Source organism: Pongo abelii, chromosome 11, assembly GCF_028885655.2.
Source record: "Pongo abelii isolate AG06213 chromosome 11, NHGRI_mPonAbe1-v2.0_pri, whole genome shotgun sequence".
NCBI classification, from domain to species: Eukaryota; Metazoa; Chordata; class Mammalia; order Primates; family Hominidae; genus Pongo; species Pongo abelii.
Window position 1 is genome coordinate 46,208,366 of NC_071996.2, and position 14,075 is coordinate 46,222,440.

The 14,075-nt window shown below is 38.7% G+C and overlaps 1 long non-coding RNA gene across 1 annotated transcript in view; it reads right to left on the reverse strand.

Annotated features, from left to right (window-relative positions):
- Positions 1-468: 468 nt before the first annotated feature.
- Positions 469-14,075, reverse strand: part of LOC129057980 (uncharacterized) — a 70,714-nt gene continuing 57,107 nt past the window's right edge. Inside the window, exons 3-5 of the long non-coding RNA XR_008522765.2 lie at positions 5,366-5,488; positions 1,262-1,310; positions 469-875 (exon numbers count right to left, since the gene is read on the reverse strand). This is a non-coding gene — a long non-coding RNA (uncharacterized LOC129057980). The remainder of the gene's footprint in view (positions 876-1,261; positions 1,311-5,365; positions 5,489-14,075) is intronic.

Sequence of the window (14,075 nt, forward strand, 5' to 3'; positions counted from 1 at the left end):
AACATATTAAAATATACTCACATTGCATATTGAGTAGAATTTATATAAAATGATAACAGTTGAGTTGCAGTTGATTAGTTACAATTGACATTTTGTATGCATTTAAATAAATATTGTTGATTTCAATTTTGCTGTATTCTTTTCATAAATTAATGCCAGTAATATTTTTCCAGGCCTGAAACACTTTCCCAGGCGCTGAAAAACTCTTAGTCACAGGCATTATGCTTATAATTCCTAGTAGATAAAATAGTCCTGCTTTCATCATTCCAGTTCTGGTCAAATGTCATCAGTTGCTCAGAAAAGGTATTTTCTAATTATCTGTTACCAAAAAAAAAATCACACACACACAAAGAAAACCGCTCATTCCATGCTCAATCACTCTTTACCATCACTTTATCTCTTTCCTGCTGTTCGTCATTCATTCAACTGATATTTATAGAATGCCTACTATATGTCAACTCATTCATTCATTCAACTGATTTTTATTGAATATCTACTATGCTAGGTCATTCATTTATTCAACTGATATCTATTGACTGTCTTCTGTACGCCAGGCACTCTTCTAGGCAATGGGGATGCGATAGTGAAAAAAACAGCTATTTGTGTCTCTGTTCTCACTAAGCTTACCTTCTAGCAGCAGGAAACTCATGGTAAACATTCAATACAGGATAGCTTCAGATTATGAAAAGTATTTTTTAAAAAATAATGGTAGACAATAACAGCATGCAATGAGTGGTTATTTTGGACAGAGTCCAAACTTAGTAACAAAAGCTTTTAAGTATAAATTAGATGCCTTGATGCAGATCATGGGACAGAAGAATTTGGAATTCACCCATGAAGCTCCGGATGAGAGAAGTGTGTGAGTATCACCAGCCCTGAGGAAGAGAAACAGGAGACCCATATGACAGCCTATCATGGCAACTCATTTTTACATTCAACTTACATGCAACTCTCATTATAGAGCATGAGCTTTAATCACTCTCAAGAAATCATTTCGTCTTTCTAAAATCTTTAAACAACATCTCCTTGTGTTATGATAGAGAGAGAGATACCTGGGCCAAATGAATCTTATGATATTGTGAATTATAATTCTTGAATCCAGAATAGTTCAACTCAGCCATTGCATAACTGTGACTTACATAGTTTGTGTGTGATATGTTAGTTATCTTCACTGATTTTCTCAGGAACTTCATTATGTAAGTAAGAAATATATTATCCCTGTTTTGTGATGAAGAAACGGATACTCAGAGAGATTACTTACCTATTTTAGATAGGCTTGGTTAGACTCATGGTACAGTAGCAAGCAACTCCTAAAGAAAGAAACAAATTTTGTTTCTGTATCACACAAAGTTCACCACAGGTTAGGTACCTTCCAAGGCAGTTGTTTTCCTTGCAGTGTGTGTGATGGTTAATTTTGTGTCAACTTGACTGGATTAAGTCAACTTGACTCACATAGCTGGTAGAAATTATTTCTAAGCATGTCTTTGAGGGTGTTTCTGGAAGAGATTAGCATTTGAATAAGCAGAACCAATAAAGAAAAGAAGATCCAAACTCTCTCTCTCTCTCTCTCTCTATCGCTGGGACATCCATCTTCTCTTGCCCTCAGACATGGGAGCTCCTGTCTCTCAGCTTTTGGACTCCAGACTTACACCAGCAGCCCCAACCTGGTTCTCAAGACTCAGCTGTGGACTGGGACTTACAGTGTCAGCTCCCCTGGTTCTAAGGTCTTCGGTTGGAATTACACCACTGGCTTTCCTGGTTCTCCAGCTTGCAGACAACAGATCATAAAACTTCTTGGCTTCTATAATTATATGAGCCAATTCCCACGTTAAATCTCTTATTTTATGTCATCTTTTATATCCTCTTGGTTGTGTTTCTCTGAAGAACCCTGACTAATACACAGGGACTCAGCAATCCAGGCTGTTTCTATCTTATGGCTCTACCACCCCAACATGAGGCCGCCTTGTGGGCAAGACAGGACTGAAGTAGTACATAGGAAGTTTCACTGGCTTAGCCCAGAAATGACACACATAATTTCTACACACAATTCATTGTCCAGGACTACTCATACAGCCCTATTTAAACGCAAGGGATTTGGGAAGTATAGCTGTCCATGTTCCCAAGAAGAAAAGATCTGAAATGAAATTTGCCTCTGCCACTGTGCCCAAAATCAAATAACAAAGAAAATTTGAAAACTAAGATTTACTTCAACCTGATGTCAACCCCAGTACTTTTTTTTTTTTTTTTTAATAGAATCAGGGTCCATTTATGTTGCCTAGACTAGTCTTCAACTCCTTGCCTCAAGTGAATCCTCCTGCCCTGGCCTCTGTAAGTGCTGAAATTACTGGCTTGAGCGTCACGCCTGACCAAGCCCAGTACTCTTTTCATGATTCTATCTAAGCTAGAAGGTAAGGATTAATATTTTTTGTTCTTATTTCCAGGGCCCAGGCCACAATATCACTGACATATGGAAGATGTTCAAACAGGGAGAGAGGGAGAGAGGCAGAGAGGGACAGAGAAGGAAGGAAGGAAGGAAGGAAGGAAGGAAGGAAGGAAGGAAGGAAGGAAGGAAGGAAGGAAGGCAGGGAGGGAGGGGAGAGAAATGGAGGAAGTTATTACTTCTTAACTTCAGGATTGACTGATTCTTTAATGCACAGTAGAGGATAGATTTAATAGAGTCATTAGTTCCCATCCACACAGTGTCTTTTGGCATTATTAAAATGAAAAAGTGAAAATGTAAAGACCAGTGTAGCCATCTTCTAGTCTTTAACCCTATACATACTACAAATATCTTTATCTATGAAAGAGGAAAGAAGATTCAGAAAAGATTACATGGTTCTCATGAAGAGAAAATAGAGACAAAAAGGAATCCATTTGGAACTAGATTGGTGTGTATAATTTGCCATGAGATCTTTGGCAGAGGTGATATGCAAAGTAAATGCTACAGCAAAATCATTGAATAATAAGAGTACTGTATTTCTTTCTCTCTACACAATTTACAGTAGAATCAAAGCAGTATGCTTTACACAGCCCTTACAGGAAAACCAAGACAGAGACAAGCAGAAATAAATTAAGTATCTGCCATTGATTGTCAGGGATAGCACCAGCTTATTGAGCTAAAACTTTATTAGTGTGCTATAGTTGGGATGATGATGGTCTTTTTATTGTTTTTGTGGTAACTCTTTATTTTAAGTATCTTATCATTATGAATTCATTTAGTATTGATTGCAATAGCACTGATCATAAAGAATTAATTTGGCATTACCATGGATGTCATATGCACTTATACAAGACTTCGGCTGTAATTCAAAATTAATTAATATGGTAAAGTGTTATTACTTTTGCAATTTTGCAATTCTTATAATGTATCTAAGGTATTTTTTTTCTAGCAGGTGGATCCTAGCAGAAAATCTATGCAGGCATTCTCCTTTGGAGGGGAATTTCATTTAGTGATAAACAGGAAATTTCCTTTTGTTTAAAAAAAAAATATTTTCATGTCAAAACATTTGGGATTCCAGTCCCAGCATTCAGGGTTATGGAAAACCAAAAGCCTTGAGTCCTGGAAAATGATCTTGTGTACTGGGTGTTCCCACTTGCTTGGCACAGCTGGGATGAGCTGCATAATTGAGAGTTCATCTTCCTCGACATCTTCTGTCTCTCACTAAGAATGATTTGTCCCTGTTAGAGCAAAAGGCCTCCAGCAAAGGAACTCCATTTACTTATAATGATGTGGAATTACCAGAAGGTACAATTCAGGACACACTTCCAGCAAGTTGAGATTGTTCAACATAGGCATTAGTGGGAATCCAGCAAGAAGAATCGGGGTCTAAATCAAATGGCACGTGTCTGGAATGCCCGTCTGTCATCTTTAGTTAAAATCCACTCTGCCATCCCCTGCTGCTGCTGCCATTCTGCCCTACACGGGGGGCATGCACAGACACATTGGGATATCATGCTGTAGATAGATAGCTGATCCTACACATATCTGGATGAGGGTATTTCTCAAGGGATGCTACAAAAAACACCAGTGTCTAAATGTCCTCCCTTGATCCCCAGTATAGAGAAAATCTTTGCAGCTTCTCAACATTCCTATTATAAGATGCAAATGTTATGTAGTTGCAATAGAATAATTCATTAATTCACCAGGGATCCATCATCGTTAAGCAATCCAACACATAGAATTGCTCTGACTGAATAATATTGGAGCTTTAATAGAGAGGTGGGTTCTAAGGGACAATCTGGAACATGGGATTGCCCAATGCCAGTATGGGAGGTTCCAGAATCCCGGGAACCATGGCGGTGACTGACAGGAGGCAGAAGAGCACATATAACTGAAATGGAATCTGGAAAAAAAAAAACAATTGACCAAGGACAGTGGAAGATCAGCCAAAGAAGCAGGCCAGAGACCAGCTAAGGCGGGTTAGCCCAGGTGGAGTCAACAAAGAGTAGCTGGGTGCTAGGAAATTCACAGGACCCTGACAACAACCGACAGCTACCTATTCTTAGTGGCGATTCTTACCAAAAATGAAATTAGAATACAAAGTAGAAGGTTGGCAGCAAAAATCGATAGGCCTTTGCCTTCTAATGACTTAGCTAGTATCTAGGCAGCCAGGAAGGCCCCTGGTCAGAGCCCAGAGCCAGGTCAGCAGATATGGGCAAGGCAAGATGGTCAGAAACTCACAGTTGAGCTGTTTATGGCATCCTCAAAATAAGGGGCCCTGTCATGAAGTGAGCTGGGGATATCAGATATAAAGAGACCAGTTCCAGAGTGGTCAGGGATTTCTGGGCTATTACAAAGAAATTTTTCTTAGGATACCTAAATTTGCTTTATTAAAAGCACCTTTAGAAATATTAGAAGTCAGTTTCCTCATGTCAAATACGTACCACTTGTAGTTTTAAAGGTATCCCTCAAGGAAACCCAGGCTCAGAGTCAAAGCCAGTTTCAGACAGCTCCTCCAAGCTGTCATCCCTCTGTCCTAACTTCCACTGTGCTTTGTCCTGGGGAAGTCAGAAAAATAGAGAGAAGCCACAGCATTCACTGGCCAAACCCTTTTTCACGGTTGTGTGGAAATGCTATTATCACCCTTGTCTTAAGTAGTAAATACCAGAAATTTTTTAGTTGGTATAAACAACAAAGATTGTTCTACTGTTTCTGTCTGATACCAAAAGGGTATCTAAAAGTCTATTCTTATCTTTCTAATTACTGATATTTTCTTTGTGACAGTTAATAACACGCTGGAAATCAGATCCCACAGCTGCAGAACAGAAAAATCTAAAGTCCAGAATTCGCCTGTCCCACCAATTGGTTAAAGACTTCAGAAAAAGAGAAGACTAAAGCTCACTGAAGTAATTTGGTTCTTAATACCTGAAATTAGCCTGTTCCTTGATTATAGGTGTTTCAGGGTGTCTTCAGTGTCAGCGACACTCCACTTGCTGACAAACACGAGTTCAGCAGCTCGCAGCGCCAGTGGGAGAATATGCATCCACCCTTTAAAATGAGCAGAGGATGTCATGGAGGTAAGAGGGTATTCTTTATCTGTGCTGTGGGAAGCAATAATGGAGATTTACAGTTCTCCAATATAGCATAGGATTTCCCAGAATGCTGACTAACGGAACCACTCGGAGGTTTATTGATGTAATGCCATGTTGAAAACACAGGGTTATTAAAAAATAGCTTCATGAGAGTGGAAGAAGCAAAAGCAGGTAGCAAACGACTAGCTGGCCTGCAAAACAGGAAGACCATGTGAAAAAGCATGTGGCTTGAGGCACGGGACCAGGAGATTAACTGTAGGGATCACCTAAGAAACTTAAGCATTCAGGGAAAACATTCAAGTGGAATCTATGCGAACAGAGCCTTTTCCTTCTGTTTGCAGGTTTTAATAGCCACAAATGTCTCTCAGCATTTCCCTCCCTTAGGAAGACAATATCAGAGTGCTGGCATCGATTTCTCAACATTATACTGGCAAAAGATAAACAAAGCTTAAGATATAGAAATATATTTTACACCAAAAAAAAGGAAAAAAGAAAAACACACTGAAACCAAATCCTCATATTTCTTGGCTCACAGTAGCAGACTGACTAGTTACCCAAAATGAGCTTACTGCAAAATCACTCTGTTCTCACCACAGGCACAATTTACCAACTGGGTGCAGCAGACACCGGGCTGGCTCCTGAACTTCTCTCCTCCAATTAAGCTGCACAACCTGTTACCATTTTGCCAATGGATTCTATTTACTTAGGTTCTGCGTAACTTGCCAAGTGCTCACTCTGTGGAATTCCCAGCAAAGAGAAAGGAACAATTGGGGGAAATTTTTGTTAACATCCTTTCTTTTAACTTTCCATAGCAGAGGGGAATGCATCAACATGGAGCAGATGCGCTGAGACCAAATGCTCTCTTCCTCATGATTACAGTTGGTTATACCTGTGGATAGGCAAGCTAATTCCACTGCAAATGTGCAAGAGAGGGTAGTACTAACGTACAATGTGGGGTCCTGGAGGCTTTGTTCCCACGTGATATGGTGCTTCGTTTCACAAGACCTGGCACACAGAGAAGAACACTGAAGCAGACAGCCTCGTGCAGTTGAAACCGTGGTCTCTCTGTACTGCTTAGAGAATGCCCTGGTTCTCAGCATTGTTGACACAAATATTGTGGAATGCCTTTGTTGGAGTTGGAAAGTAATGATTCTTTCTGCTTAGTGTGTTCAGTGACTCCTTACCCTATTGCTTTCTGCCACTTGAAAATGCCCGAGGATGTCATTATAACTACATGTATCAATATTAAACCTTTACAAACGGTTGACTAAATGAGCATTATTATCTTTGTTTCTGAAAATAGTGTACCTTTTTACTTCATTTATCAGTAACTAGGTGTAGTCGATTGCACTCTGGTATTGATCCCAATATCTATACCCGTCACAGACTACCTTTCCTCAAGGTCATTGCGAGGTCAGCTTATGATCAATATGAATTGACTGTCTGCAAATAAATTTATATAGCTGACATAATGGCAAGTAATACCTTTTTCAAATTAAGGTGGACCATTTTATGAAGCATATGTGTTTGAAACATTAGCTGCAACATCATCCAACTCTGCATAATGAACCAATCTCACTAGAATTTACAAGTCCTCTTTGTGTAACTGAAAGCTGTGTAAGCTCCCCGATAACCATTTCTAAATAACACCTGCAGAGTTTCAAGCTTTGGGTTTAGCATAGATGCTAATTATGTTTTCCAAGCAATGGCATTTTCCTATGTAGCCCTTACATGCAATTTTATTTCCAATTTTCAAGTCTCATTTCTATCAATGTTATTTCAAAGTTCAGGGTGGAATGTTTAGTCAACCTAATCAGAGGGCCACATTTGGTAAAACCAACTTTCTTGAGTAGAAACAACAATTATCAAATGCAGAGCGGTTTCCAGTGCCATCTCTATCTCTGTACCATGGGCTCCTCACACTGCAGGGAGATGCACTTGTGATCAGCCTGCTAGCCACTGGATGTCACTGACGCTTACATAAATGGAGCTTAAGGGGCATTTATCTGACTGTAAAAATCATGACTTCAGTAGAAAGCAGTTTAGCTAGAAACATTTCACTCAGGCAATTTCTAATTTCAGAAAAATAGGCTCATAAAGCTCACACAGGCGATACCCAACTTCAAGCGTGATTAGTTTCAGTTGTTTGTTTCAGCTTTAACTGGGATATGAATAAACAGCAAGTTTTGGGGGTGCATTCCATTTTGACAGCAGCTGCCAGTCTGATTTTAAAGGGACACTACCCAATCAGGTTTGCAATGTCCTGAAATGCTTATCGGCAAGTTCAAATCATAAAACAATAACGTAGAATATCTTTTTAATTCTACAATTATTCTTTTTTGTTTAACAGCATTTAACTGTTTTCATGAAAACATACTCTTAACCAAAAAAATCCAAGGTTATTTCAAGCATTTAACATGCACATCTTTTGGTACAAATAATTCAGATTCAGATTTTAAATAAGAAGTGGGACTTTGTGTAGCATAATTAATGATGACAAGTGTCAGAAAAACACCATTGAATGTACTGTAAAATGGCTTCCACCATAAAATTCATTCTCAAATCAGATTATGGCAGAAGAATATAATTTTCCTTGACAATTTCATGAATTCTTTTTCCAGGACTTATCAGGGAAACCAATCAGACCTATCAGTACATAGTGCAGTGTAAATATGAAAAGATGCAATAGATTGGAAAGTTCAAACAAAATGAGGATTTATCTTTTGTCTTGAATATAGACACAAAGCAAATGTAGTATGTGAGTGGCTTGGAGAAAAGGCACTATATAAGAGCAAAGAATTATGACAAATGACATTGCAACAGACATGCTGCCATCCCAGAGCTTGAGCCATTTGAGAAGCTATTTTGAATTAATAACGCATGCCATCGTGATTACATTTGCTTAGCAGAAACATTTTAAAAAATAACAGTCTGCAAAAGGAAACTGAAACAATGGTTCTCTATCCTGATATAACATAAAATTGCCATGCTTCTTCAGAGAGAAAAGATTCAAAATTCTTAGTAACCAAAGCCCATACATATTCTTGTTTTTAAGTGACTATATATGCGTATATGCAGCAAAATCAACTTAATATGCCCCCCGAAATAAAGTATTATATGACTGGAAATATACATTTATGGGAACTAGATCCACCACTGGTATCTTACATTGTTAGAACTGAAGTTGCTCTAGGGGAAGTGAAGTAATTAAATTCAATCAACTTTTTGTCCAAGTTACCCAGAGAAGGCTAAAGCAGCAATCCTATCCAACTCATCATTCCCCTTCTCTCCTCCCAAAAAAGCCAAAGTCATGAAAATGCATTATGTGCATTTAGGAAATGTTATCTGTTGCTAAGTTGATTAAAAAGCAAAGCTCTCTACTCAAATAGTGAAGGCCAAGCAAGTATGACGCAAATTGCTCACAGTTCAGGTAGCTGGGAACAGCTGGAATCCCACCTTTAGGCAATTTGGTGCTTGGCAAAAGACAGAAGGTAACATTGTAAGGAGTTCCCTCACTGTCTCTTAAACTATATTTCCACCTTAAATAAATTAAAGTATGCAGCAGCAGTAGGTAAGGTGGTCAATGCAATTAAATTCAAAACCTGAATGTATTGAACTTTCTGCAATTATACATGGGTCATCTCTGGACAATATGTTGGCCATCTGGTAGCATCTGTGCCGTTCCCTCTAATAGAGTTCCTGCTGTGGCTCGAGGCCATGGCAGGCAGCGCTAAGCAGGTCACATGTTGTGTCTTTCAGCCATATTTAGGTCACAATTTGGGGTGGGAGGAGGCAGGAATTATCTTTTTGCACAAAGGCAATAAAAATGAATAATCCCTTGTAGGTATCTTGTGTTTTGTTAAATAGATAGGGGGTAGATTTTACAGTTTCATTCCATGCTTCCCAAGTTGTACAAAAGATAAAGAAAAATATCATATGCTGAATACTAAATGTTTGTCTATCAGTTTCCTTTTCCCAAAAAAAGAAATGTATCTTTTTAAATAGTGGTATATCTGTTGTTGTTGTGGTTGTTGTTGTGGTTGTTTTAACCAAAGGGAGGGATGGAAGAGGAAGTTGGAAATCTATTAATTAGACTTTAGATAATGGAGGGTCCTGAAGAGCCTAGAAAGCTGGGTATATTATAGAAAAGTTTTTTGGGGGAGGGAAGGTGATAAAAATATCAAAAATATATAAAAATATCTATGCTTGTCTTTCAAATAGGGGTCGTTGCAAAGTATATACACATATTTTACCTTCCTCTAGATAGCTATTGAAAGCTTACATCCTTATATTAGGCGACTCACAAAATGTTAAAAGTGATATATGCAAGCCTTAAACGTGCACAAAAACTTCAGCAACACTGAGACAGAATGCTTTTTTTCCAAAGTAAAATCATTCTGGATATATGAATATAAAACTACAAGTCCTGTTACTTGTGACATCAGCATAAAGTTTCAACCTGGCATATTTACCGATTATCCCCACAAAAAACAATTACAACGAGGCACATTTTAAAAGTGTGAACCTTACATGTATTATCCGAGTTTGCTTGATATAGATTTTAAAATGCAATATGGACAAGACTCAAGTACGACATAAGCAATTCCAGTTTGACATCAATTAGTGAGTAGCTTTTACTCTTATAGACATATTTATAATGGAAAGGAGTGCATTTAGACTTTAAGGTCCTGCCAACTAATCAATTTGATGAACTAATTGATAATAAATGTTAATTGACAACTAACAGCAGTCAATTAATTGCATTTCAAATGGAGCTCCAGGAAGCTGAGTTGAACATTATTCTACCTCAAGCTACTCAAATAATAGCTCAGCAATGACTTTGCAACAGGCTATAAAGGTCAAAATGGGCTAGCCTTTTCCTTATTATGGGCTCAAGGATCCCAGGGCATTGGTTTACAAAAACAGCAGCAGCTCATGACCAAGTCTCCTCTGACTGCGTCAGTCCTGAGTCTCGTTCTGTGAGACTGTTTGCCAGCTTCATAAAGATCTCCTGTGGCATTCCCTTTGGGTTGCAATGCGGAAAGTCAGCACTGAGCTCCAAAGAACAGTTGGTTCTGCTGGTTACATAAACTTCGTCTATGACAGAACCACTTAACTAAAAGCTAAACCTAGATTTTTAGGATGGTTCTGTTTAGTTATGAAATTTCCACATTCAAATATGATTCTCTCTACTGTGTCTTTGTAGCAAGAAGGCTATGCCCCACTTCCTAGATTTTTTATAATGAAAGCCAATGAACAAGTGAAAGGTAAAACTAGTGAATCTGGCACAAACCAGTCCTAAAAGTGTTGTCTGTTAGAATTCAAGTGTTCTTGATTTTAGTTAGTTGATACATAGTTGACACACAGTTGAAAAAAAAAAAACAAAAAAAAAAAACCTCACAGCGTAATCCGAAAGCTATGCCTGTATTCTCAAAATGAAACTCATTTGTATTCCCACCCACTTGAGGCTCTTTGCGTTTTCTGTTCACTTTGCCTGGAATGTTCTTTCCTAGATGATCGCATGGGTCACTCCTTTAGTTCATTCAGACCTCTGCTCAAATGTTACCTCCTCAAAGAGGTCCACCCTGGCCATTCTACCTCGAACCCACATACGCGTGACAGTTAACTTTAGGCGTCAACTTGACTGGATTAAAGAATACCTAAAGAACTGGTCAAGCATTATTTCTGGGTATGTCTGTGAAGGTGTTTCCAAAGGAGATCGGCGTATGACTCAAAGGACTGAGGAGGGAAGACCATCTCAATGGGACTGGGCACCATCTGACAGGCTAAGGGCCCAGATGGGGGGAAGAAAAGGCAAAGAAAGGCAATTTCCTTTCTCTCTGCTGGAGCTGAGATATTATTCTTTTGCCCTTGAACAGCAGAACTCCAGGTTCTCCAGCCTTTGGACTCCAGGACTTACACTTTTTGCTCCCCTGGTTCTGAGGCTTTCAGGCTTGGACTGAACCGCACTACGGGCATCCCATTGTCTGAAGCTTGCAGGCAGCCTGGGGTGGAACTTCTCAGCCACCATAGTCAAATGAGCCAATTCCTGTCATATCTCTCTCTCTCTGTCTCTATCTATCTCTCTCTCTCTCTCTGTGTATATATAAATATATATATACACATATATATATCTCATCTGTATATATATATCTGTATATATATATCTATATATATCTGTATATATATATCTATATATATATCTGTATATATATATCTGTATATATATGTATCTGTATATATATATATATCTGTGTGTATATATATATCTGTATATATATATATCTGTGTATATATATATCTGTATATATATATATCTGTGTATATATATATATATCTGTATATATATATATATATACACAGAGAGAGAGAGAGAGAGAGATCCTATTGGTTCTGTCTCTCTGGAGAACCCTGACTAATATACAGAACCCTGACTAATATACAGAACCCTGACTAATATACACCCACCCAGTTGTTCACTCTCTATTCTATTCCATCTCTTATATCTCTTCATTTGTCCTCACAGCTCATACCACTACCTGGCATTCCAGATTCCCTTGTTTATTTGTCATTGATCTCCTTCACTTTAATGTAAGCTCCATGAGAGAGGGACATGGGACTATTTAATGAGCATCCCTAGTGCCTAACAAGTGGCCATAGTGGGTCCCATTAATAGCTATTGAATGAATGAAATCATTCCAGAAACCATTCCAAGTGAACTGCTATGTCTCATCACTTCTGGTTCAAAGCAAACATCTAGGAAAAGCAGTATGGTGGAATGGAAAGAAAACTGGAAAGTGAGTGAGAAAATCCAACTCCAGCCTCAGCTGCATGACGTATGTCACTTTGGAAAAATAACTCCAACTCCCTGGGATTCAGTTTCCTCATTATCAAATGACGGTCTTTGACAAGATGATTTTTAAAAATTCCTTCTCACTCTAAGATGTCTATGTTTTTGTTATTAATTTGTCCTATTTGAAATAAAACAGTTCTTCATTGTTCTTTCTGGCTGTGTTCTCCTTTGGAAAAAAAATAATAATACAATAGAATCATGTGTGTTTCATAAAAGATTGTTACCTCAGAAGACTTTATGGCGTCAGAAAATGTCACTAAAAGTTAAATAAATGGCAGCCAAGGGAGAAATGAGTAGGGAGAAGCTAGAGATTTTAAATGAAATTTCAAGTGAGATGTGAGATTTGAGGAGACAGCTGGAGCAAAGAAGACCTCTGACAAGGATGAGGGGAATTTGGGGTCAAAGTACTGACGGGGAAAATATAAAGGTAAAATGGGCAAAATATTGGGGAACTTCTTAAAATTTTGGATTGCAAGCAACTCAATGTAAAGAAGTGGTTTAATTTTAAGTAAAGGGAAACAACCATAATTCTGAAAGAGATGGTGAAATGGTCCCCTGTGGGAGTGTGGGGTGAACTGCAGAGGTGACGTGAGTGGTGTGAACAATAATCCCACGATCTCAGACAACTGTGAGCTCTTCCAGTGCATCAGAGAATAAATAAATGTAGCTGAAATCAAAGCTTCTGGCTATGATGACATGGATTTTTATGTCCTTGTTGCTCTTTCTTGGATCAGACCCAAGCCAAACTCCCTAAATCCCTAATATTCTGACCAGAAAAGATGTGGTGCCTTTCAAAAATGACTATGAGGTATAAAACTCACATTCTTCCCCAAAACAGGTTAATCAAAAAGCTTAAACTTACTTGCCTTAGAAGGCAGTTCACTCAGCTCTTCCCAAATTTTTTTTACCAGTTCCCTTCACTTGCTTTCAACTGTGTTTTTGTTTTTGAGAAAAAAAATCATTGCGAGAGAAGCTGGTATAGTGACCAAAAGTCCCGCTTTCATTTCTTCTGAATGTTGAAATGATACACAGATACCCTGGGGTAAGGTGGGAAATCCTGTTCCCCATGGGATAGAGCCATAAACTCATGGAATGTCACTGTCATGGACAAATTCAGATATTATTTCAATAAACTCCTTTGAGCAACCTAATCTATGAGTTTATTAAAAGACCCTCGGGTTTATTTGGTGGACTATAAATAATCTATATGCTCTTTCAAACAAAAACATTCAAATGGCACAGCAAAGGCATTAAGTTTTCCCATCAAGTACATTAGGAGTGGATCCGTTTGCTGCCAACGCAGCCTCCTGATACGTTAGCAGGGGCTGGATCAGGTCCTAATGGAGCTCTAAGAGAACAACAACTGCATCTGGATTTCCCACAGCCTCTGAATTAGTGGAGGGTGCACCAAGGTTCAGAAGCACACAAATAAGCTGAGGCTATTTGTTTTCACCTCATCAAAGGGAGCAAGTGAATTTCATTTGCTCCTCCTTCATGCTCCTCCACAGAACTCTTCCTGACCTTCTCAAGTTCCACTTGCTACTGAACAACTTGGATTTTCTTCCAGTCTCTACTTCAGCTCTACCCACCCCCCTCACTCTCTCTCTTGCTCCCTCTTTCCCTCTGTCATTCTCTCTCTGCATCCTCCCTCCGTCTTTCCTCACTCACACACCTTTAGATTCTAGCAAAT